General features: G+C 44.9%; 1 protein-coding gene across 1 annotated transcript in view; it reads right to left on the bottom strand.

The window, feature by feature from the left end:
- Window positions 1-23,044, bottom strand: part of LOC122923746 (brain and acute leukemia cytoplasmic protein-like) — a 118,690-nt gene that overhangs the window by 1,426 nt on the left and 94,220 nt on the right. The window lies entirely within an intron of this gene.

Raw genomic sequence — 23,044 nt, 5'->3', positions numbered from 1 at the left:
TTGTAGATTCACACTGAAGGCATCAAAACTATGAATTAACACATGTGGAATTATATACATAACAAAAAAGTGTGAAACAACTGAAAATATGTCATATTCTAGGTTCTTCAAAGTAGCCACCTTTTGCTTTGATTACTGCTTTGCACACTCTTGGCATTCTCTTGATGAGCTTCAAGAGGTAGTCACCTGAAATGGTTTTCACTTCACAGGTGTGCCCTGTCAGGTTTAATAAGTGGGAGTTCTTGCCTTATAAATGGGGTTGGGACCATCAGTTGCATTGTGGAGAAGTCAGGTGGATACACAGCTGATAGTCCTACTGAATAGACTGTTAGAATTTGTATTATGGCAAGAAAAAAGCAGCTAAGTAAAGAAAAACGAGTGGCCATCATTACTTTAAGAAATGAAGGTCAGTCAGTCCGAAAAATTGGGAAAACTTTGAAAGTGTCCTCAAGTGCAGTCACAAAAACTATCAAGCGCTACAAAGAAACTGGCTCACATGCTTAGAGACCAGGTCAATGCCACACAGAGTTCTAGCAGCAGACACATCTCTAGAACAACTGTTAAGAGGAGACTGTGTGAATCAGGTAATTCATTGTAGAATATCTGCTAGGAAACCACTGCTAAGGACAGGCAACAAGCATAAGAGACTTGTTTGGGCTAAAGAACACAAGGAATGGACATTAGACCAGTGGAAATCTGTGCTTTGGTCTGATGAGTCCAAATTTGAGATCTTTGGTTCCAACCACCGTGTCTTTGTGCGACGCAGAAAAGGTGAACGGATGGACTCTACATGCCTGGTTCCCATCGTGTAGCATGGAGGAGGAGGTGTGATGGTGCGGGGGTGCTTTGCTGGTGACACTGTTGGGGATTTATTCAAAATTGAAGGCATACTGAACCAGCATGGCTACCACAGCATCTTGCAGCGGCATGCTATTCCATCCGGTTTGCGTTTAGCTGGACCATCATTTATTTTTCAACAGGACAATGACCCCAAACACACCTCCAGGCTGTGTAAGGGCTATTTGACCATGAAGGAGAGTGATGGGGTGCTGCGCCAGATGACCTGGCCTCCACAGTCACCAGAGCTGAACCCAATCAAGATGGTTTGGGGTGAGCTGGACCGCAGAGTGAAGGCAAAAGGGCCAACAAGTGCTAAGCATCTCTGGGAACTCCTTCAAGACTGTTGGAAGACCATTTCAGGTGACTACCTCTTGAAGCTCATCAAGAGAATGCCAAGAGTGTGCAAAGCAGTAATCAAAGCAAAATGTGGCTACTTTGAAGAACCTAGAATATGACATATTTTCAGTTGTTTCACACTTTTTTGTTATGTATATAATTCCACATGTGTTAATTCATAGTTTTGATGCCTTCAGTGTGAATCTACAATTTTCATAGTCATGAAAATAAAGAAAACTCTTTGAATGAGAAGATGTGTCCAAACTTTTAGTCTGTACTGTATGTCTAAAGTGTGATTTCTTGCACATTGTCCCAGTGCAAGGAACAGTTATACAGGCCCACAACATTAAATGAAGCTGGCCTGTAGTGGGGAGGTCTGGGTGGCCAGTCCAGCATTGATCTGAAATTCCAAATGTTATTGGCTATCATAGCAATGTGCAAAAACATTATAATGTACAAAGTGAGGACGGAGGGACACAACAATCAAAATGGCCCTTTCTCCCCTGGGCCTAGACACAGGGAAGATGGGGCCTGTCTGCAGTTTTTACCATGCAAAGATGCTGACAGCACTAGGTATGGGCTGGGCTGAGGACTAAAAACACACCTTTTGTAGAGCTTTTCTCATCAGGAGTAGTGAGAATATGAAGTTTTGTTCTGCTGGGTTCTGTTTCTGTGAATGCCCAGGAGGCAGGGCTTCATTGTGAAGTGCTGTCTGAATTGATACTCTTCACAGCCCCTCCTGTCTGCTCTCTGTGACAGCTGTAGTGGGAGCGGCTATGAAGGGGCTTAATGTAGACAGCAGTTCACAGTGAAGCTCTGCCTTCTGGTCACTTGCAGGAGCAAAACCTGGCAGAATAAAACTTAATATTCACACTACTCCTGATAATAAAACCTCCATAAAAAGGTATGCTCATCCTGACCACAAGTATTGATAGACTCCCTTTAAATGACATTGTCCGACCTCTCAACAAGAGCCACTCTTCCCCACTTATTACCCCCTGCCACAATCTTTGTAGCTTTTCTTGAATTGGCAGCTCTGTGGAAATTGTCACATTATATGTACCAGCTCTATGGAAACTGTCTTTGACTACTGTATATATACCAGCAAGAGCTATAGCTTGACGTGCCTTCACCTGGGACCAAGGTTCAGGTTGCTGCCCTAGCTCTTTATCTAAATGTTCTTTCAAAGCAAAGTGGCTTGTTTCTGATTAGCATCGAGCTGTCACCAATGGGGATCACAATCAAAGGTCCCTCAGATGTCTTTGGACTGTAAGAGGAAACCCACACAAACACAGGGAAACTCCATGCAGATGTTATCCTTGGTCAGATTCAAACCTAGGACCCCAGCGCTGCAAGGCATCAATGCTAACCACTGAGCCACCATGCTGCCCAATTTGGGGAAGGAGGTGCCCCATTCTCCAATCCAGACATCTGGTGAATCCCTGGAGGGCCAAAAGGACTATTTGGGCCCTGTTCATTGACTAGTTTAAGTTCTACAGTACATGTCCAATGTGTGGCAGCTAAAAGGCAAGCCCAGGTCCCATTTTCAGTTTTGCCCCTGACTGTAATAACACATGTACTGCCCTGATATCAGTGCTGCTCTATAGCACAAGTACGCATTCCTACAAAGACATAATTAATCCACCATTTCCCCCACCCAGCATTGTAATAGTCACCTTTTGCAGAAACAGCACTATAAATTACATGGATAGATTTACTTGCTTAGCATCCACGCCTGGTAATTTTACCGCAATCTTGGCAACCATGAAGAATTGCAGTATTAAGTATAATATTAGACCAGGGTAGTCAAAGCTGACCCACTTTAGCCCCACAGCCCATTACTTGAGTTATCTTATTGCTAATGGAATGACCTATAATGTAATGCTGTTAACCAGGAGGACAATTATACTAATGTTATGCGTACCGGTAGAGGCTGACATGTAAAGGAGAAATCTACAAGCTGCTCCTGTTCATTAGGAAACATTATCATAGAGGCATAATTTAGCAGATTTATTCTGCTGCTAAGTCAGAGAATTTAACTCTAGATAGCTGGTGGCAGCTTCAAGTCTTTCACCTCATCCTCAGCCAAGGGTGAAATTAAGAACTGAAGATTAAAGAGGACCTGTCACCCAAAAATATACATAGTAATCTGTGGGCAGCGTGTTATAGAGCAGGAAGAGCTGAACTGATTGATATATAGTTTTGTGCGAAAAGGTTCAGTAAAACTGGGTTAATGTAGAAAGAAGGGGTAGAGGGAAAAGTGCCAGGGAGGCTAGTCCTGAGCTGGCACGCCCTAGCAAATATGCCTGTTTGGCTGATATTAGGGATGAAAGCCCGGGGCCAGCAACACTACAGCTGGTTTTTTTTTCTCCTAGCAACCAGGAGGATGACTGCTGCAGGAAGGATGGAAAAAGGAGTGCAGCAAAGGTCAGGCAGATGCTGGTGGTAGGGGACTCTATTATTAGGAGGACAGACAAGGTCATCTGTCGCCAAGACCGTGAATGCCGAACAGTGTGTTGTCTGCCAGGTGCTCGGGTTCGGCATATTGCGGATCGAATTGACAGATTGCTGGGTGGGGCTGGTGAAGACCCGGCAGTTATGGTATACATTGCCACCAATGACAAAGTCAGTGGGAGATGGAAGGTCCTTAAAAACGATTTTAGGGAACTAGGAGAGAAGCTCAAGTCCAGGAACTCCAAGGTAGTGTTTTCAGAAATACTACCAGTGCCACGAGTGTCACCAGAGAGACAACGGGATCTTAGGGAGTTAAATCAGTGGCTCAGAAGCTGGTGCAGGAAGGAAGGGTTTGGGTTCATGGAGAACTGGGCCAACTTCTTGGTCAGTTACAGGCTCTACAGTAGGGACGGGCTGCACCTTAATGGTGAGGGTGCAACTGCCCTGGGGGAAAAAATGGTTAGACGGCTGGAGGAGCTTTTAAACTAGGATCTGGGAGGGGGGGGAGGTCATAATAATAAGGGGGTAGATAGTGTAGATAGAGAGTGGGTTATAGTAGGGGACAGTGGGGATTTAGTGGGGGCTGGGCTTAGGAAGGAAAATAGGGAGAAGACTGGGTGTAACTACATTTATGAAAAAAAAACTGCTGGTAACAAGAACCTGTGTAATCTATAGACCCCCTAACATCACAGAAAAGATAGAAATGCAACTGTATAACCAAATAGAGCGGCTGCACAGGCTGGTACAGTGGTCATAATGGGAGATTTTAACTTCCCAGACATTGACTGGGGTCATGGTTCTGCCTCAACCGCAAGGGGGAGAAAATTTCTCAACTTACTGCAGGACCACTTAATGGGCCAGTTTGTAGAAGCTCCCACTAGGGGCGAGGCTCTGTTGGATCTGGCAATTTCTAATGATGCAGAGCTTGTTGGTAATGTTACTGTTCGAGAAACACAAGGTAATAGTGACCACAAAATAAATATATTCCCCCTAAACTATAAGAAGCAAACTCTGTCAGGCAGAGCAAAAACACAGAATTTTAAAAAGGCTAATTTCCCTGGGTTGAGGGCAGCATTTCAGGGGATAGACTGGGACCAGCTACTGTCACAAAATAATACTGGGGAAAAATGGGAGAACTTCAAATCCACAGTGAGTAATTGCACTAATAAAATGTATCCCTTTAGGTAACAAGTATAAACGGCTAAAATTAAACCCCCGAAAGCTTACGGCTACTGTAAAAAGGGCAATAAAAGACAAAAACAGAGCATTTAAAAAATGCAAATCTAAGGGGTCAGCTGTAGCGTTTGAAGATTACAAAGGGCTTAATAAAATCTGTAAAAAGGAGATAAAATTAGCAAAAATACTAAACGAACAGCAGATGGCAAAAGAGAGCAAAACAAATCCCAAACAATTCTTTAAATATATAAATTCAAAAAAACATAGGTCTGAGCAGCTAGGGCCCCTAAATAATGGTAAAGAGGTAGTAGTCCCTGAAGATAAGGAAAAGGCAGAGTTACCAAATAGGTTTTTTAGCTCTGTATATACAAAAGAAGAGAAAGGAGCTGATATCTGTGGTGCCGGGCTGTTAGTACATCCAGTAATATACTTAATTGGCTAACTGTAGATATGGTCCAAGAGAAGTTAAATAGGGTAAATGTGAACAAGGCTCTGGGTCCAGATGGATTGCACCCAAGAGTGCTTAAAGAGCTCAGTTCAGTCATTGCTGTGCCCCTGTTTATAATTTTTTAAGATTCTCTAGGTACTGGCACAGTGCCAAATGATTTGCGCAAGGCAAACGTGGTACCCATATTCAAAAAAGGATCAAGGTCCTCCACAGGTAATTATAGACCAGTTAGTTTAACTTCTGTTGTGGGAAAAATGCCTTAAGGGACTATATACAGGAGTATGTGACTGTAAATAATATTGTAAGTGATAACCAGCAAGGGTTTACCAAAGACAGAAGTTGTCAGACTAACCTGATTTGTTTTGATTAGGAGGTGAGTAGTAACCTGGACAGAGGGGCGGCTGTGGATGTAGTGTTTCTGGATTTTGCAAAGGCTTTTGATACTGTCCCTCATAGACGCTTAATAAGTAAAGTAAGGTCTATTGGCTTGGAAAGTATAGTTTGTAATTGGATTAAAAACTGGCTGAAGGACCATGTCCAGAGAGCTGTGGTCAATGATTCCTATTCAGAATGGTCCCAGGTTATAAGTGGTGTACCCCAAGGTTCAGAAATGGGCCCTTTATTATTTAATTTATTTATTAATGATATCGAGGATGGGATTAATAGCACCATTTCTATTTTTGCAGATGACACTAAGCTATGTAGTACTATGCAGTCTATGGAAGATGTCCATAAACTACAAGCTGACTGAACACTCTGGGTGATTGGGCATCAACTTGGCAAATGTGGTTCAATGTGGACAAATGTAAAGTTATGCATCTTGGTAGTAATAATCTCTGTGCTTCATATATCCTAGGTGATGTAGCACTGGGAGAGTCACTTATAGAGAAGGATTTGGGTGTCCTTGTGGATGGTAGAATAAATTACAGCATACAATGTCAATCAGCTGCTTCTAAGGCCACCAGGACATTGTCATGCACAAAACAAGGCATGGACTCGCGGGGCAGGGATGTAATATTACCACTTTTTCAAAGCGTTGGTGCGGCCTCATCTGGAATATGCAGTTCTGTTCTGTGCACCAGTCCATAAAAAGGACGCACTGCAGCTGGATTGCAAATATATAAATGGGCCATACAAAAAATACAGTGAAAAGCTGTTCCATGTAAAATGCGCTCAAAAGACAAGGGTGCACTGCCTCCGACTGGAGAAGAAAAAGTTCAGTCTCTGGAAGCGTCAAAGCTTCTTTACTGTAAGAACTGTAAACCTGTGAAATAGACTTTCTCAGGACGTGGTCACAGCAGGAACAGTGGACAGTTTCAAAAAGGGTTTAGACAAATTCTTTAAAGTAAAAAACATTAATGCTTATGAAAACGTGTAGAAATGTGAGTCTCATTTCCTTCTGGAATTCACGTCCCCACCTATCCCTTGGTTGAACTTGATGGCCGTATGTCTTTTTTAACCGTATTACCTATGTAACTATGTAACTTGCATTTTTATAAATGTATATCTCTGCTATTTCTAATTATATTGTTCATGGGGAGGTGCTATCAGTGATTGATAGCATTCTCTGTGTAAGTGTGTAAACAGAGGTAGCTGTCAGTCACTGATAGTTGTACACTGGGTAGGTGTTATCAGTGATTGATAGCATTCTCTGTGTAAGTGTGTATACAGAGATAGCTGTCAGTCACTGATATTTGTACACGGGGAGGTGTTATCAGTGATTGATAGCATTCTCTGTGTAAGTGTGTATACAGAGATAGGTGTCAGTCACTGATAGCTGTACCCAGGGGAGGTGTTATCAGTGATTGATAGCATTCTCTGTGTAAGTATGTATACAGATAGCTGTCAGTCACTGATAGCTGTACCCAGGGGAGGTGTAATCAGTGATTAATAGTATTCTCTGTGTAAGTTGTATACAGAGATAGTTGTCAGTCCCTGATAGCTGTACACAGGGAGGTGTTATCACTGATTAATAGCATTCTCTGTGTAAGTGTGCATACAGATATAGCTGTCACTGATAGTTGTACATGGGGAGGTGTTATCAGTGACTGACAGCTATCTCTGTATACACATTTACACAGATAATTCTATCAGTTGCTGATAAAACCTCCTGTCATGACTGTGACTGATCCAGACAGGTCTGGGAGGAGAAGGTCGCAGCGACTTGCTACTCGCGATAGCTTGTGAGTTTGCTCTGTGGTTCAGGGTATGTCATCAGGGTTTTGCCTTGTGAACCTTTTTGTCCTGACTGGGAGTTTGTAGGCATCCTTCTCAGGTGAGTCCTGTCTGCCACTCCCAGCTACTATATTAGTTTCAGTTTCACTTGCAGTCATTGCCAGATATAGTCCTTACTTCCAGTGCTATTCTGACCTTTGAAGGAGATCGTTTGATGGTATTGCTGTGGAGCTCTCGTCTGGTGTGGACTGTCGTTATTGGGATCACCTTCTCTGCTCGTGACTGGATAAGTCTATCTATGTTTGATTGTTTGTTTGTTTGTTTGTTGCTGTCTTCCCCTGTTGTTCTCCTAGACGTGAGTGATGGTGACTAGTGCTCCCATCTGCCTTTCCCCAGTCTAGTCTTGTTAGGGTGACTGAGGGTTTAGGCATCCTGCTCGCCGCACGGGTTCACACCCCGTCTAGGGTATCAGGGCAGACAGGTGCCAGCTTAGGGTTTGTCAGGGGTGACCGTTCTATTTCCTATCCGTAGATAAGGGTCCCCCTTCCCCTCCGTCTGGTGCGACACGACTGCTGCTGGGATAGCGGTCGTGACACCTCCCCTGAGTACAACTATCACTGACAGCTATCTCTGTATACAACTTACACAGAGAATACTATTAATCACTGATTACACCTCCCTGTGTACAGTTATCAGTGACTGACAGCCATCTCTGTATACACACTTACACAGAGAATGCTATCAATCACTGATAACACCACCCTGTGTACAACTATGAGTGACTGACAACTATCTCTGTATACACACTTAATGTCACCGCCAGATATCTGAGAAGCTCTGACAGACGTTCTTCAGAACCTCCTGCTTGAGGTTCTTTTGTTTTGCTTTCGTTTTGTCATCTCGTTTCCCTCTCTCAGCTGTCATCTAGTTGCACTGATTGCATCTATTTAAATGGATTTTGCCATGGTCTTTCAGAGGGATTGAAAGATGCATTTGCCTTTCATGAGAGACCTACCTCCTTGGACTCTGCCATGTCTCGGGCTGTTCGTATTGACAGGCGTCTTAGAGAGAGAGGAGAGATCACTCCTTCCTGTCATACTCAGTCCAAGGACATTGGGGTGGTCTCATTCAGTGCGCAGGAGCCTCAGTCTCTCTCAATCCTCTCTGAGCAGGAGCCCATGCAGCTGGGTTTGCTTGCCTCTAATAATAGAGGATTCAGCTCTCAGAGGAGAGTTTGCTTCTGTTGTGGAGGTATAAATCATTTGGCAAATGTTTGTCCCTCTAGGAGATTCAGGGAGTTTTTTGAGGGTAATAAAGAAACAAAAAGAAAAAGTCCTCTAAAAACATTTCATCTGTTACTATTGGCAAGGTTGATGCGGAAATTTAAGGTTTTCCGTTTGCTTGTAGTTCCCGTTTTGTCCTACCTGCCAGGTTGGCGCTAAAGAGCAAGAATATTGTTTGTGAGATTTTTGTAGATAGTGGAGCGGCTGTCAATCTTATTGATAATCAATTTGCTATAACACATGGTTTCCAGGTATGTACTTTGGGAAAGGACATACCTGTTTTTGCTATTGATTCTGCTCCACTTTCTCAAAAATGGTTAAAGGGCATAGTTCACAATATCCGTTTGACTGTGGGTGATGCTCATGTTGAGGATGTGTCATGTTTCATCCTAAGCGTATTACCTACTCCTCTGGTGTTGCGGCTACCCTGGCTCACTAAACATAACCCCACCATTGATTGGCAAGCTAGCCAAATAAATGGTTGGAGTGACTTCTGCAGAGAGAATTGCCTCTCGACGTCTCTTTCAGAGGTTTCTACTAAGCCTGTACCATCTTTTCTCTCAGAATTTTCGGATGTGTTTTCTGAGAGTGGTGTTCAGGAGCTGCCCCCTCACCGGGAGTATGATTGCCCTATTAATCTCATCCCAGGCGCCAAGCTGCCTAAATCTCGTTTATACAATCTCTCCCAACCTGAAAGGGTCGCTATGCGTACTTATATCTCTGAGAGCCTGAGAAAGGGACACATCCGACCCTCGAAGTCACCTGTTGCCGCTGTTTTTTTTTTTTTGTCAAGAAAAAAGATGGTTCTTTAAGACCATGTCTGGATTTTAGGGAGCTGAACAATATCACAATTCGTGACCCTTATCCGCTTCCTCTGATCCCGGACCTGATTAACCAGATTATTGGGGCTAAAGTTTTTTCCAAGTTGGATTTGAGAGGGGTGTACAATCTGGTCAGGTTCAGAGAAGGGGACGAATGGAAGACGGCCTTAAATACCCCTGAGGGCCATTTTGAGAATTTGGTTATGCCTTTTGGTTTGATGAATGCTCCAGACATTTTCCAACATTTTGTGAACAGTATTTTTTATCATTTAATGGGGAAATTTGTACTAGTGTATCTAGATGACATTTTGATTTTATCTCCTGATTTCAAGACTCATAGGGACCACCTACATCAGGTCTTGCTCATTCTGCGGGAGAATAAATTGTACGCTAAATTGGAAAAATGTGTGTTTGCAGTTCCAGAAATTCAATTTCTGGGGTTTCTCCTCTCCGCTTCTGGTTTTCGCATGGACCCTGAGAAGGTCCGTGCTGTGCTTGATTGGGAGCTTCCTGAGAATCAGAAGGCGCTGATGCGCTCTTTGGGTTTTGCCAATTATTACAGGAAGTTCATTTTGAATTATTCCTCTGTTGTTAAGCCACTCACTGATATGACTAGAAAAGGGGTAGATTTTTCCTCCTGGTCGGTAGAGGCGCGTAAGGCCTTTTCTAGTATCAAAGAGAGTTTTGCTTCCGCTCCCATCTTGGTACAACCTGATGTCTCTCTGCCCTTCATTGTTGAGGTGAACGCTTCTGAGGTGGGTGTGGGTGCGGTCTTGTCTCAGGGTCCTTCTCCTGCCAAATGGCGTCCGTGTGCCTTTTTCTCTACGAAACTCTCCTCCGCAGAGAGAACTTACGATGTGGGAGATAGGGAGCTGTTGGCCATCAAGTTAGCTTTTGAGGAATGGCGCCATTGGCTAGAGGGAGCCAGACACCCTATTACCGTGTTTACCAACCATACGAATGGTCGGTAAAGCGTCTGAACCCGAGACAGGCCAGATGGTCTTTGTTCTTTTCAAGGTTTAATTTTGTGGTCACGTTCCGCACTGGGGTTAAGAATGTGAAGGCATGGGTTCCAGTTCTCGTCACCCCTTCCGTCCTCTGATAGATTATCTAGATGCCCTAAGTGTCATTTGGACAAATCTGATCTGAGTCATGGAGTATGGTCCTGTCCAGCTTCCCAGAAATTTTGGAGGTTAGTCAGATCTCAGATCAAACGTTATCTGAAAATCTTAATACCTTTGTCTCCTGATTTAATGCTCTTTCATGCCCAGGCAAATGGGACTAATATGCAACCAGTTATTCACATCTTACTATTAGCAGCCAAACACTGTATTTTTAAGCACTGGCTCAAACCGCAATTGCCGTCAATGACAGAGGTTCTTAACCATGCTAAGCTTTGCCTGGATATGGAGAGAATTGAAGCGGAACAAATGGGAGAGCGATCTATAAACTCTTTCTTCAGGAGATGGGAGTCTTTTATAGGAGTGGTATATTCAGATAGGGACATGCGCACTTTAATGGTCCCATTCATCCTTTCAGAGTGGTACTTAAAGAAAAAATTAACCCAAACTCTGGGGAGACTTCAGATTGATTAAAAGCAATGTTGTTACATTAGAGAAGTAGAGAGAGAGAGGGGGTAGGGAGTGGGTAATTTGTTTTCCCAGTTGGGGAGGAAGGGAAGAGGGAGGGTAGGGGAACTGTATTGTTTATGAATATCTTGCTTACACCTTGATTGAACGATTTGTATTTGTATTATACAATTGTCTTGACCACCAAAGTATTGGTATTTATGTACGAACTGTATGCTATTGAAAGTAATTTGGAAACTTAATAAAAATTATATAAAAAAAAAAGAATGTGAAGGCGAATGCCCTGTCACGTTGTTTTCCGGGAGGGGGGGGAACTTTGAAGACCCGGGTCCCATTTTGGCTGAAGGGGTGGTGGTCTCTGCTCTTTATCCTGAATTGGAGGCAGAGGTTCAGGCAGTCCAGGCAGAGGCTCCTGATCTTTGTCCTCCTGGGAGGTTGTTTGTGCCTCTCGCTTTACGACACAAGGTTTTTAAGGAGCACCACGATGCTGTCCTTGCTGGGCACCCGGGGGGTAGAGCCACAGTGGATCTCGTTGCTCAGAGATTCTGGTGGCCGGCGCTTCGTAAGTTGGTTGAGGGTTTTGTGGCAGCCTGCGAGACCTGCGCTCATGCCAAAGTCCATCATTCACGGCCATCAGGTCCTCTCCTCCCATTACCCATTCCTTCCCGTCCTTGGACACATCTGTCCATGGACTTCATTACGTACCTGCCTCGTTCCTCGGGGAAGACTGTGATTCTGGTGGTGGTGGACCGTTTTAGCAAAATGGCGCATTTAATTTCTTTTTCTGGGTTGCCCAATGCTAAAACGCTGGCGCAGGCATTTATTGATCACCTTGTAAAATTGCATGGTATTCCTTGAGACATAGTCTCTGATAGGGGCACACAATTTGTTTCCAGATTCTGGAAGGCTTTCTGTTCTCGCTTAGGGGTTCGGTTGTCATTCTTTTCTGCTTTCCACCCGCAGTCGAATGGCCAGACGGAGCGCGTCAATCAGAATCTGGAAACATATCTGCGCTGTTTTGTGGCGGAGAATCAAGAGGATTGGTGTTCTTTTTTGTCCCTTGCTGAGTTTGCTTTAAATAACCGTCGTCAGGAGTTCTCTGATAAGTCACCATTTTTTGGTGCATATGGGTTTCATCCAAAGTTTGGGACATTCTCTGGAGAGGGGTCTTCTGGTTTACCTGATGAGAAGAGATTCTCCTCGTCTTTGTCATCTATTTGGCAAAAGATTCTGGATAATCTAAAGAGCATGAGGGAGAGATATAAGCGTGTGGCGGATAAGAGACGTGTGCCTGGTCCGAACCTGAATGTTGGTGATCTGGTGTGGTTGTCTACTAAGAATATCAAATTGAAGCTTCCCTCCTGGAAGTTGGGTCCTAAGTTCTTTGGGCCTTACAAAATCTTGTCCGTCATCAATCCCATTGCCTACCGTCTTGATCTTCCTCAGACTTGGAAGATCCATAATGTTTTTCACAAGTCCCTATTAAAACCTTATGTCTAACCCACTGTACCCTCCTCTTTGCCTCCTCCTCCGATTGTGGTTAATGGTAATCTTGAATTTCAGGTCTCTAGGATTGTGGATTCTCGTATTGTCCGCGGTTCTCTCCAGTACCTCGTTCATTGGGAGGCTTATGGTCCTGAGGAGAGGATGTGGGTCCCAGTGACTGACATTAAGGCCACTCGTCTCATCAGGGCTTGCCATAGGTCCCATTCTGAGAAGGTGGGCTCTGAGTGTCCGGAGTCCACTCGTAGAAGGAGGGGTACTGTCCCCGCCAGATATCTGAGAAGCTCTGACAGATGTTCTTCAGAACCTCCTGCTTGAGGTTCTTTTGTTTTGCTTTCGTTTTGTCATCTCGTTTCCCTCTCTCAGCTGTCATCTAGTTGCACTGATTGCATCCCTTTAAATCCCCTCCCATACTGCATCACTTTCCGGTTTATACAACTTCCTGGAGTGTGCTCATGCTGGTTGCTGCAACTGATGCTTCTACAGATAAGTCTGTTCCTTTATTTGTGCTTTCCTGTTGGCTTGATCCTAGGTGACCCTGACTCCCTCCGTATTAAGTGTAGGGAGCCAGTGGTCGTGTCCGCTCACTATTATAGGGTGTTCAGGTGTCATACAGTCGAGGCACGAGGGCATGCAATTATCTATCAGAGATCTTTGCATGGGCTGAGAAGTCAGAGAGAGTGCTAGGGCTTTTACAGGGCTCACCTTTATGTTCCTTAATTTGGGATCAAGTCAGTCGAATCTTCATTTGTTGTCTTCTAGTTTTCTGCAACACCATCCATGACACTTAAACGGAGAATGCTATAAATCACTGATAACGCCTCCCCATGTACAGCTATCAGTGACTGTAAAAATGTGGATTTGGTTTATACGTGTGCAGAGGGGACCACTTCAGATCACCAAAGAACAGAGAACTGACCGAAAGTTCCTGGACCTTAAGACAAAATCTGCTACATGCCACCTCACTTACGATGTGTCATTTATGATACTGGTATGTGGTAGAGGATCTTTGGACACCCCTAAAGAACCAAGCCCTAGGTGAGACTGCTACCTCTGCACCACCTATAGGTATGCTCCGACTAGAAGCAGCTGCACAGAGGCAAGCAGAAGGATCATCAAAGGAGGGTGCTGTATGTCAGAATGTGTGGAGAGGAGGAAGTCCTGCTGTGAGTACTGGGAAAAGGTGAGACTTTTTTGCCATATATGGGGGTGATACTGCCGTAGGGGGGCATCCGTTAGCTCAGCAGACCCCCCCCCCCCCTCCAAAGCGTAGAGCCCCAGGACCCACTTTCGCTGGCTGGCTGAGACATCAAATGCTGTTCAATTTCTTATGGTGACCGCTTCTTCGTGTGGTCATCGTGTTCTGACCTGTGCGGACGAGTCACATAGGGGACGTCCACCAAGCTCCGCTGACGTACCTTCACGTCCTTCACTGAGCCTGCCGACCGACCCAAGCAGTAACGGGGGGAGTTTGCATAGTAAACAGACCGCTGACGTGGGGGTGGGGCTAAGCAGACAGATCGCCGACAGGGGGTGGAACTTGATTGGGGTTAGCAGAAAGATCGTTGACGGGGGAGGGGTCGGCTGCTAGCAGTCAGATCGCTTACCGGGCAGTGGCGGATCCAGAGCCTGGTCTCGGGAGGGGCACTTCCAGATTATTTTCTGTCCACTGCCACAAAACAATGGTGCTTATAGAACAGACTACACAGTGTAGAGGTATACTGTATATTGTGTGGCACAGTGTAGGCTATATGTGTATAACATAAACATATTTCACATAAAAACTTACAATTACTTTGCTTGGCCCTCGGGGATCTCGGACACCACTTCAACACTTTGGCCGGGGGCTCGATGGAGCTGATGTTGTGTTTTATCCTAATAAGAAAGATTTCATAATAAGGATTTGGAGAAGGGGCAGTGGGGTCGCAGAGCAGGGAGAGGCTGGTGCTGCTACTAGGGAGCTTATACCATGGGGGAGTAATAAAGCCCACCATAATGCCCTCCCACCCCCAGTAGAAATAATTATCCTTATAATGTGACAGTGCAAAAAATACCCCCTTGTAATACCCCCAGTTGAGCTAATGTCCCCATAGTGCCCCCATAATGTGCCAGTATAAAAAAAAACTATATAGTGCCCCAGTAAATTCCCCCATAGTGCTCCTATCCCCCCTTCCTCCTAGTGCCCCCATAATGTACCAGTATAAAATGCCCCATATATAGTGCCCCAGTAGATGCCCTCAGTGTCCCCCATAATTTGCAAGTATAAAATACCCCTTCTTAGTGACCCCGTAGATGACCCATAGTACCCTCCATAATGTGTCCCAGTATAAAATGCTACTGTACAGAGCCCCCCATATAAAATACCCCTTCTTTGTGGCCTCAGTAGATTCCCCTACAGTGCCCACCAATAATGTGTCAGTAAGCAGTGCCCCCAATAATGTGCCAGTAATAAGTGCCCCTATAGATGCCCCCAAATAATGTGCCAGTAAAATGTGCCCCAATAGATGCCCCCCAATCATGTGCCAGTAACAAGTGCCCCCCAATCATGTGCCAGTAACAAGAGCACCCCATCATGTGCCAGTATCAAGAGCACCCCCCCATCATGTGCCAGTAATGAGAACACCCCCCATCATGTGCCAGTAACAAGAGCCCCCCAATCATGTGCCAGTAACAAGAGCCCCCCCAATCGTGTGCCAGTAACAAGAGCCCCCCACATCATGTGCCAGTAAAAGTATTGTACATGTAATAAAAAAAACACTTATACTTACCTCCATGTCTGCGATGCAATGCAGGCCTCTTTTGGCCTGTGTCCTGCGCTGTACGGCTCAGGCGGCGCCTGCACCTGCCTCTGATAGGCTGCCGGCCTAGTGCCGGCAGCCTATCAGAGGAACAGGGAAGGGACACACCCCTCCCTCCCCTGCCCCGCCGCAGCATCCATCTGTATCGCTGTCCTGATGACTATGGAGATGAGCGCTTGCACAATGGAAGCGCTCATCTCCCTGTGCCCTGCCGCCGCAATCAGACTGGTGTCACCCCATCACTGGTGTCACCCGCTCCACCCCTCTCGCAGTGCCACTGGTCACTACTGATTGCTGTCACTACTGATGAGGGGGCTGTGGTGGCTTCTGTCGAGTTGTAGAAGGGCTTTCCTTCACTCTGAGCAAAAGTTCAGTTTGTAGCCCTGGCCCTGTATCTAAGCACATCTAGGTGCCATGTTGGCAATGCCTGATACTGAGCATCTGGGGTACATTTCCCCTTTGAGCCCTCTTGCTATGCCCCTGCACTGTGGGTATAAGCAAAGCACTCTGTGCCTATAGGCACACTGACATAGGTGTGTGTAGAAAGCCCCTGTTGGAGCCAGTGTAGAGGACAAGAATAGTAGTGGCCCTGATGAAATGTTGTGTCATGGTGCCCTTACCTTAGGCCGTCACTCTCTGGGGTGTGTTGCAGTAAATTAGAATACTGAGGAATGAGGCCAGTGTTAAATGTAATAAATAGAGAGGAGCGAATTTCTCAAAAATTCAATTTGAACGGTTCACCGAATTTCCCAAAAAGATTTGATTCAAATTTATTTATGACGAATCGCGTAAAAAAAACTGCTATTTCCTGGCTGCTGAGAGCCTGTATAGTGGTGTAGTAACACGCATAGGGAGTCTGTGGTAGTGAAATAATACTGTGAGTCCGTATGACATGCAGATGACAGGCGTCGCACTAAGGCCTCATGCACACAACCGTTCCGTTTTTTATAGTCCAGGCGGCCCATTGTAGAAATGCCTATTTTTGTCTGCAAAACGGACAAGAAAGGGACATGTTATATTTTTTTTGCGGGGCCACGGAACGAAGTAATGGATGTGCTGTCCGCATTTTTTGTGGCCCCATTGAAGTGAATGGGTGCGGCTCGGATGCGGACCACAACAACGGTCGTGTGCATGAGGCCTTAGTATCACTGCACACTTCACTTATTTGAGCAGTCACAGGGCCAAAACTGACCAAATTCCTCAAGTGTGAACTCAGCCTTACAAGTCAATGTTAGTGTCAAGAAGAAGCGCACTCCCTTTACACCGTCGTCAGCTGATTCCACATAGATTTTTACAGAACCTGTTCTGTTGCCCACTGAAACAAGTAGTGCTCCCATGACCGAGTGGTGAAGTGGCAACAGTATGAAGAGTCAAATCAGTGGCCCAGTCACAGAGTGGTGAGGGTGGCAATCGCATGAGGAATTTCATGAGTCGTCAACACAGTGGGCCAGTCACAGAGTGGCTTGATGAAAAATTCCCATACCACCAAGTATGGAACTTTCCCCCCACCACTCCGTGCTGACTGCCTGCTACCACTGCCTTTGTGAACCCGTGCACCGCTACTTCTTTCCGGACAGGTTGGCTCCAGTCTACCCCGGGCCCGTTTGGCTACAGATCTCACACTGCTGCCACCCTGCTGACTCAAGGCCACGCTACCACCCTGCTGGCTCAGCAGCTGCCTCATGTGCAAGCTGCCACCCTCTTCTCCTGATGATGAAGCTCCCTCTTCACCCGTCTCCCACGTGCAATCAGCCACATCATCGTCTGCCACTGTCTGCACGTCACTGATGTCACCCTCGCCTGTCTCAGGGCCACGTGCCTGACCGCTTGCAACACCAGCTCCCACGCAACTATCATCGTCGCTACTTGCCTGCCTAATAGGGGAAGCAGCAGATCTCTCCTCCTCACCTGTCTGTCCGACATACTGTACTGTAACATTAACTGCAATAGTAAAAGAGCAATAGTATCAGGCCGCAATTTCGCACCAACTCAGCAACTACTGATTGACGCATCAAATTAAGTGTAAAAGAATTTGAACACCCTAAGGCAGGCATCCTCAAACTGCGGCCATCCAGCTGTTGCAAAACTACTACTCCCAGCATGCCCGAACAGCCTACAGGTATCAGCCTACAGCAGGGTATTGTGGGAGTTGTAGTTTTACAACAGCTGGAGGGCGCAGTTTGAGGATGCCTGCCCTAAGGCTTCCTGCACATGAACGTGTGCTGCTCTAGGGTGTGATCAGCTCTAGTATCTTTTTTTATTTCTTAAACACGAGGAGCGTGCTTTTTTCACCCAAGTAGCATGCCAGACTGCAATTACTTATATGTAAACTAAATACACCCCAAAAACTGTTTGTATCAGAACGCAATTTCCCCCCTAGAATCAAGTAGTGATGAGCAGCAGGGGTCATATTCGAATTTGTGATATTTCCCGAATATTTCGTAGAATATTCGTTGAATATTCGCAAATTTGAATATTCATTAGGAGTAGTGTTGATTGTCAATTTTCGTAATGCAAATTTTTGTAATGAGAATCAATGAGATCGTGAAAACTCTGATCCGATGGTATATTCTAACCCCCAGGCATTACCATGGTGACGGGGACGCTTGCCGGGCAGGAGTATGCCAAAGTGGAACAACTGCACAGATAAAAAAAAAAAAAGATTAATATTCTAGAAAACAAATATATTCATTTTTTTTTGAATATTCGTAATATTCAAAAACAAAATATATAGCAATATAGCGAATATTCGAGATTGTTTTAAAATCAGTACACATGATCCCTCCCTGCTTCTTGCTTGTGGGCCAATGAGAAGGCTGCAATATCTTTGACTTTAGGAGTAGTGTTGATTGCGAATTATCGTAATATAATAATTCGCTACATATTCTTGTTTTAGAATATTACGAATATTCTAAAAAACTAATATATAGCAATATAGCGAATATTCCCCAAAAAATTATATAGAGCAATTTAGCTCATATAGTGCTATAATCTTCTTTGTCTTAAGTTCAGATTGGAAAAAACTATAAAAAAAAAAGATTATAGCACTATATTAGCTAAATTGTTCTACATTCGGGTTTTTTTTCTCGAATATTCGCTAATATTCGCTATATATTCTTGTTTTAGAATATTCCGAATATTTAAAAAAACTAATATATTTGTTTTTTCGAATATTCGTCTTTTAAAAAAAAATCTGTTGTTCCACTTTGGCATACTCCTCCCCGTCAAGCGTCCCTGTCACCATGGGAACGCCTGGGGGTTAGAATATACCATCGGATCTGAGTTTTCATGATCTCATTGATTCTCATTACGAAAATTCGCATTACGAAAACTTTCAATCAGCACTACTCCTAAAGTCAAAGATATTGCAGCCTTCTCATTGGCCCACAAGCTAGAAGCAGGGAGGGATCATGTGTACTGATTAAAAAAAAATCTCGAATATTCGAAATTAAGAATATTTATCACTATATTATAAATATTCGCAAATTCTCAAAGTGCCGATATTCGCAATAAAAATTTGCAATTCGAATATTCGTGATCAACACTAGAATCAAGGAGGAATGGCTGTACTTATACTGTATATCAACTAAATACACCCCAAAACTGGTTGTATCAGACCGCAAATTCGCCCCAAAAGCAAGGATGAATGGAAGCCCTTTTATATATGAAATAAACAGCCCCCAAAACTGGTTGTATCAGGCCGCAAATTCACCCCACAAACAAGGATGAATGGGGGTACTTTTACATATTTAAAATAAATACACCCAAAACTGGTTGTTTCAGACCAAACTTTCACCCCAAAAGCAAGGATGAATGGACCTACTTTTTTATAGCTAAAATAAATACACCCCAAAACTGGTGTATCAGACTGCACTTTCAAACCAATAACAGATGCTAGGATTATTGCAATTACTGTTTAAGGCCTTCTGCACACGACAGTATTTTTTAACGTCTCGCAAAACATGGTTCCGTTGTACCGTGATCTGTGCCCGTTTTTTCTTCCGTGGGTCTTCCGTGATTTTTGGAGGTTCCACGGCCATGAAAAATGAAATAAAAATCTAAGTCAAGTTTGCCATTGATATGATAGGAAAAAACGGACACGGATCACGGAAGCGGATGACAATCTTGTGTGCATCCATGATTTTTCACGGACCCATTGACTTAAATGGGTTCATGAACCGTTGGCAGTGAAAAAAAATAGGACAGGTCATATTTTTTTCACGGACTGCAAACACGGATCACGGATGCGAATGCCAAACGGTGCATTTTTCGATTTTTCCACGCACCCATTGAAAGTCAATGGGTCCGCAGAAAAAAACGGAAAGCGGAACAACGGCCGCGGATGCACACAACGGTCGTGTGCATGAGGCCTAAAACAACCTAAAATCTGTAGTATTAGATCACTTCCAGTAACCCCAATTAGTGCAGCAAGGTGTAATAGAATGGCTCCTATTACCCAGGCTGTACTCTCCTATTGGTCCCTGATCTCTCCCTACAGTGTGGATAATGCCTCCCTATCCTTTCCCTACACTATGAATAATCTTTCCCTGAACAGCTCAATAGTTATTTTTTTGAATAAAGCCCTTTCTAAACACTGTCCCTAGTGCCTGTAACGTCTCCCCCTGAACTAATTTCTCTGTAAAATGGCAGAGACGGGCATGAGAAGGCTTTTTATATGGCTGTGACATCACAGGGGCTGGCTATCTGCTGATTGGGTGTGTTTGCATGGCATTGTGGGTGCTCCCTCGTTTCCGGGCTTCTTACTTTCACTTTGTAATATGTGCAGCTGCCATTTTAGAAAAAATGTGATTCATTACCGCGAACCTTGAGGAAATTTGACTTCGGGACGAATCAAATTGTTCCTGAAATTCGGATCGAATTCCACTTTTTCAACATCGATTCGCTCATCTCTAGTAATAAAGCCTTTTTTACTAAGTGCAATATAGAACATGAAATACATACAGTAGTAGCAGGTTTTAGTGCAATTCTTCTCTGGGACTAGCTGAGGAGGTATGGTGGCAGGTTCGATCGCACTTATATGATACTGGCCTAGTGGTTGCTTGGTGATGGGTGGCTTAGCTGTAGTCCATCACCTCGCAGCAGTGTCTTCTGTTTAATTCTGGACAGCTATTTCCCAACTCCCTGGCAGAAGAGGGATATATGAATACTGGACCTGGATACAGTTCTCGAGAATGGGTGCTCTATGAGCTACTTCTCAACTCTCTGGCAGGGTAGAGGCATCTGGATCCTTAACCTCAGATACGGTTCCTAGGATTTGGTGCTCTATGAGCTAGCACTGCCCCCCAGTGAACGAATGCAGCCTTGTTCGGTAATATGAGTGGTGCTGCAGCCCATTTGTACCATGTCACCTGCTCAATGGACTGCAGGAGGGCACATAGTAATGAGCTGTGACACTTGCCAGAACGTCACTGCTAAAAAAGGGACTGTCAAACTTGACCGTAAGGCCCTGTTTTTACAGACAGCAGTGTGGCGCCAGCTACGTGGTGTGCCTACACCACCCCACTGGGCAGGGGCCGACATACCGCCTGTGCAGCCGGTGCGGCTGCACAGGGGCCCAGAGCAGGAGGGGGCCCCTTCTTACCAGCAGCAGGGGAAGATGAGCGCATTGTGGAAGCGCTCATCACTATTCATCTGTATCGCTGTCCTTAGGACAGCGATACAGATGGATGCGGCGGTGGGGCAGGGGAGAGACGTCTCCCTTCCCCAGTCCTCTCATATGCTACAGGCACTAGGCCTGCAACCTATCAGAGGGCGGTGCAGGTGGCGCAATGACGTCATCACGCCATCTGAGCCGTACAGCGCGGGACACAGGCCAGAAGAGGCCTTCATTGCATCGCTGAATGCGGCAAGGAGGTAAGTATATGAGTTTTGTATTTTTTTTAATTTAAACTTTACTAGAGGCCCTATCTGGCACTCATGGGGGGCATCTACTGGGGGCCCTATCTTATGTACTGGCGAACATGGGGGGCACTATGGAGGAGGAGGCGCACTATTGGGGCCCTATTTTAAATACTTACACACATGGGGGGCACTATGGAGGGGGGAGTACTATTGGGGCCCTATTTTATATACTGGCACACATGGGGGGCACTATGGGGGGGGAGCACTAATGGGGGGCCCTATTTAAATACTAACACACATGGGGGGCACTATGGAGGGGGGAGTACTATTGGGGCCCTATTTTATATACTGGCACACATAGGGGCACTATGGAGGGGGAGGAGCACCATGGGGCGCCCTATTTTAAATACTGACACACATGAGGGCATTATGGAGGGGGGGTACTATTGGGGCCCTATTTTATATACTGGCCCACATGGGGGGCACTATGGAGGGGAGGAGCACTATAAGGGGCGCTATCTTAGTTACTGGCACACATGGGGGGTACTATGGAGGGGGAGGAGCACTATGGGGACCTAATCTTATATACTTGCACACATGGGGGGCACTATGGGAAAGTGGGGAGTAGCACTATGGGGGCATCTACTGGTGACCCTATCTTATATACTGGCACACATTATGGGGGCATTTTATGCTGGCACATTGTCAGGCACCATCGGGACAAGGGGAGGCGCACAATATTTTATACTGACGCAAATTATAGGGCACTATGGGGACCTTGGCTCAACTGGGGGCACTAAGAGGGTTTTTTGGGCATACAGTAGGGGGCATTGGCACACATTATGAGGGTACTATGGGGACATTGGCTCCACAGGGGCCACTATGAGGATGTATTTTTTATACTGCCACACAACAGGGCACTTTAATGTACTGGCGCACATTATAAGGGAGCATTTTTCTACTGTTACACATTATAAAGAGAATTATTACTACTGGGGGCATTATGGTGGGCTTTATTACAGTTGAGGGACTATCAGGAACTTAAATACTAGTATGAGCACTATGGGAGCATTATTACTTCTGGGACACAGTGGGGTCATTATTACTGTAGGGGCACTATTACTACTACGTGTTGTCTGGTAGATAATTATTTCTATTAGTGAACATTTGGGGAGCACTGTTACGGTGGGGAGCACCCTGGCACAGTATCAGCTTAGCACAATTATTTTTGGGGAACATTATGTTTACACTATTAGTGTCAGGGACACTGTGTGCCAATAATTATTGAAGGGGAACTATCTGTGTGTAACTTGTATAGGGAGCACAGCAGGCACAATATTAGAGGGGTGTTGATTGGGTGGGAGGATGATGGAAAACTAGGAAACTAAGATGTCTGTCTGTCAAACCCTGCAGAGAGAAGAGATGACGCCTGAAATACGCCTGATATAGGCATTTTACAGCATCATAAATGACCCCCAAGGTTTATTAGATGACCTGATAAAGTGAAAGTAAGATTGACACAACTAGACAGTTAACCCTTTGTGACAGAACGGCTCAATATTTTTTAACCACCTCAGCTCCCCTAGCTTAAACCCCCTTAATGACCAGACCACTTTTTACAATTCTGCACTACACTACTTTCACGGTTTATTGCTCGGTCATGCAACTTACCACCCAAATAAATTTTACTCCTTTTCTTCTCACTAATAGAGCTTTCATTTGGTGGTATTTCATTGCTGCTGACATTTTAACTTTTTTT

This window comes from Bufo gargarizans, unplaced genomic scaffold, assembly GCF_014858855.1.
Source record: "Bufo gargarizans isolate SCDJY-AF-19 unplaced genomic scaffold, ASM1485885v1 original_scaffold_1862_pilon, whole genome shotgun sequence".
Taxonomy (NCBI): Eukaryota; Metazoa; Chordata; class Amphibia; order Anura; family Bufonidae; genus Bufo; species Bufo gargarizans.
Note: the sequence above shows the minus strand (reverse complement) of the source record. Positions and strands in the feature narration are given on the sequence as shown.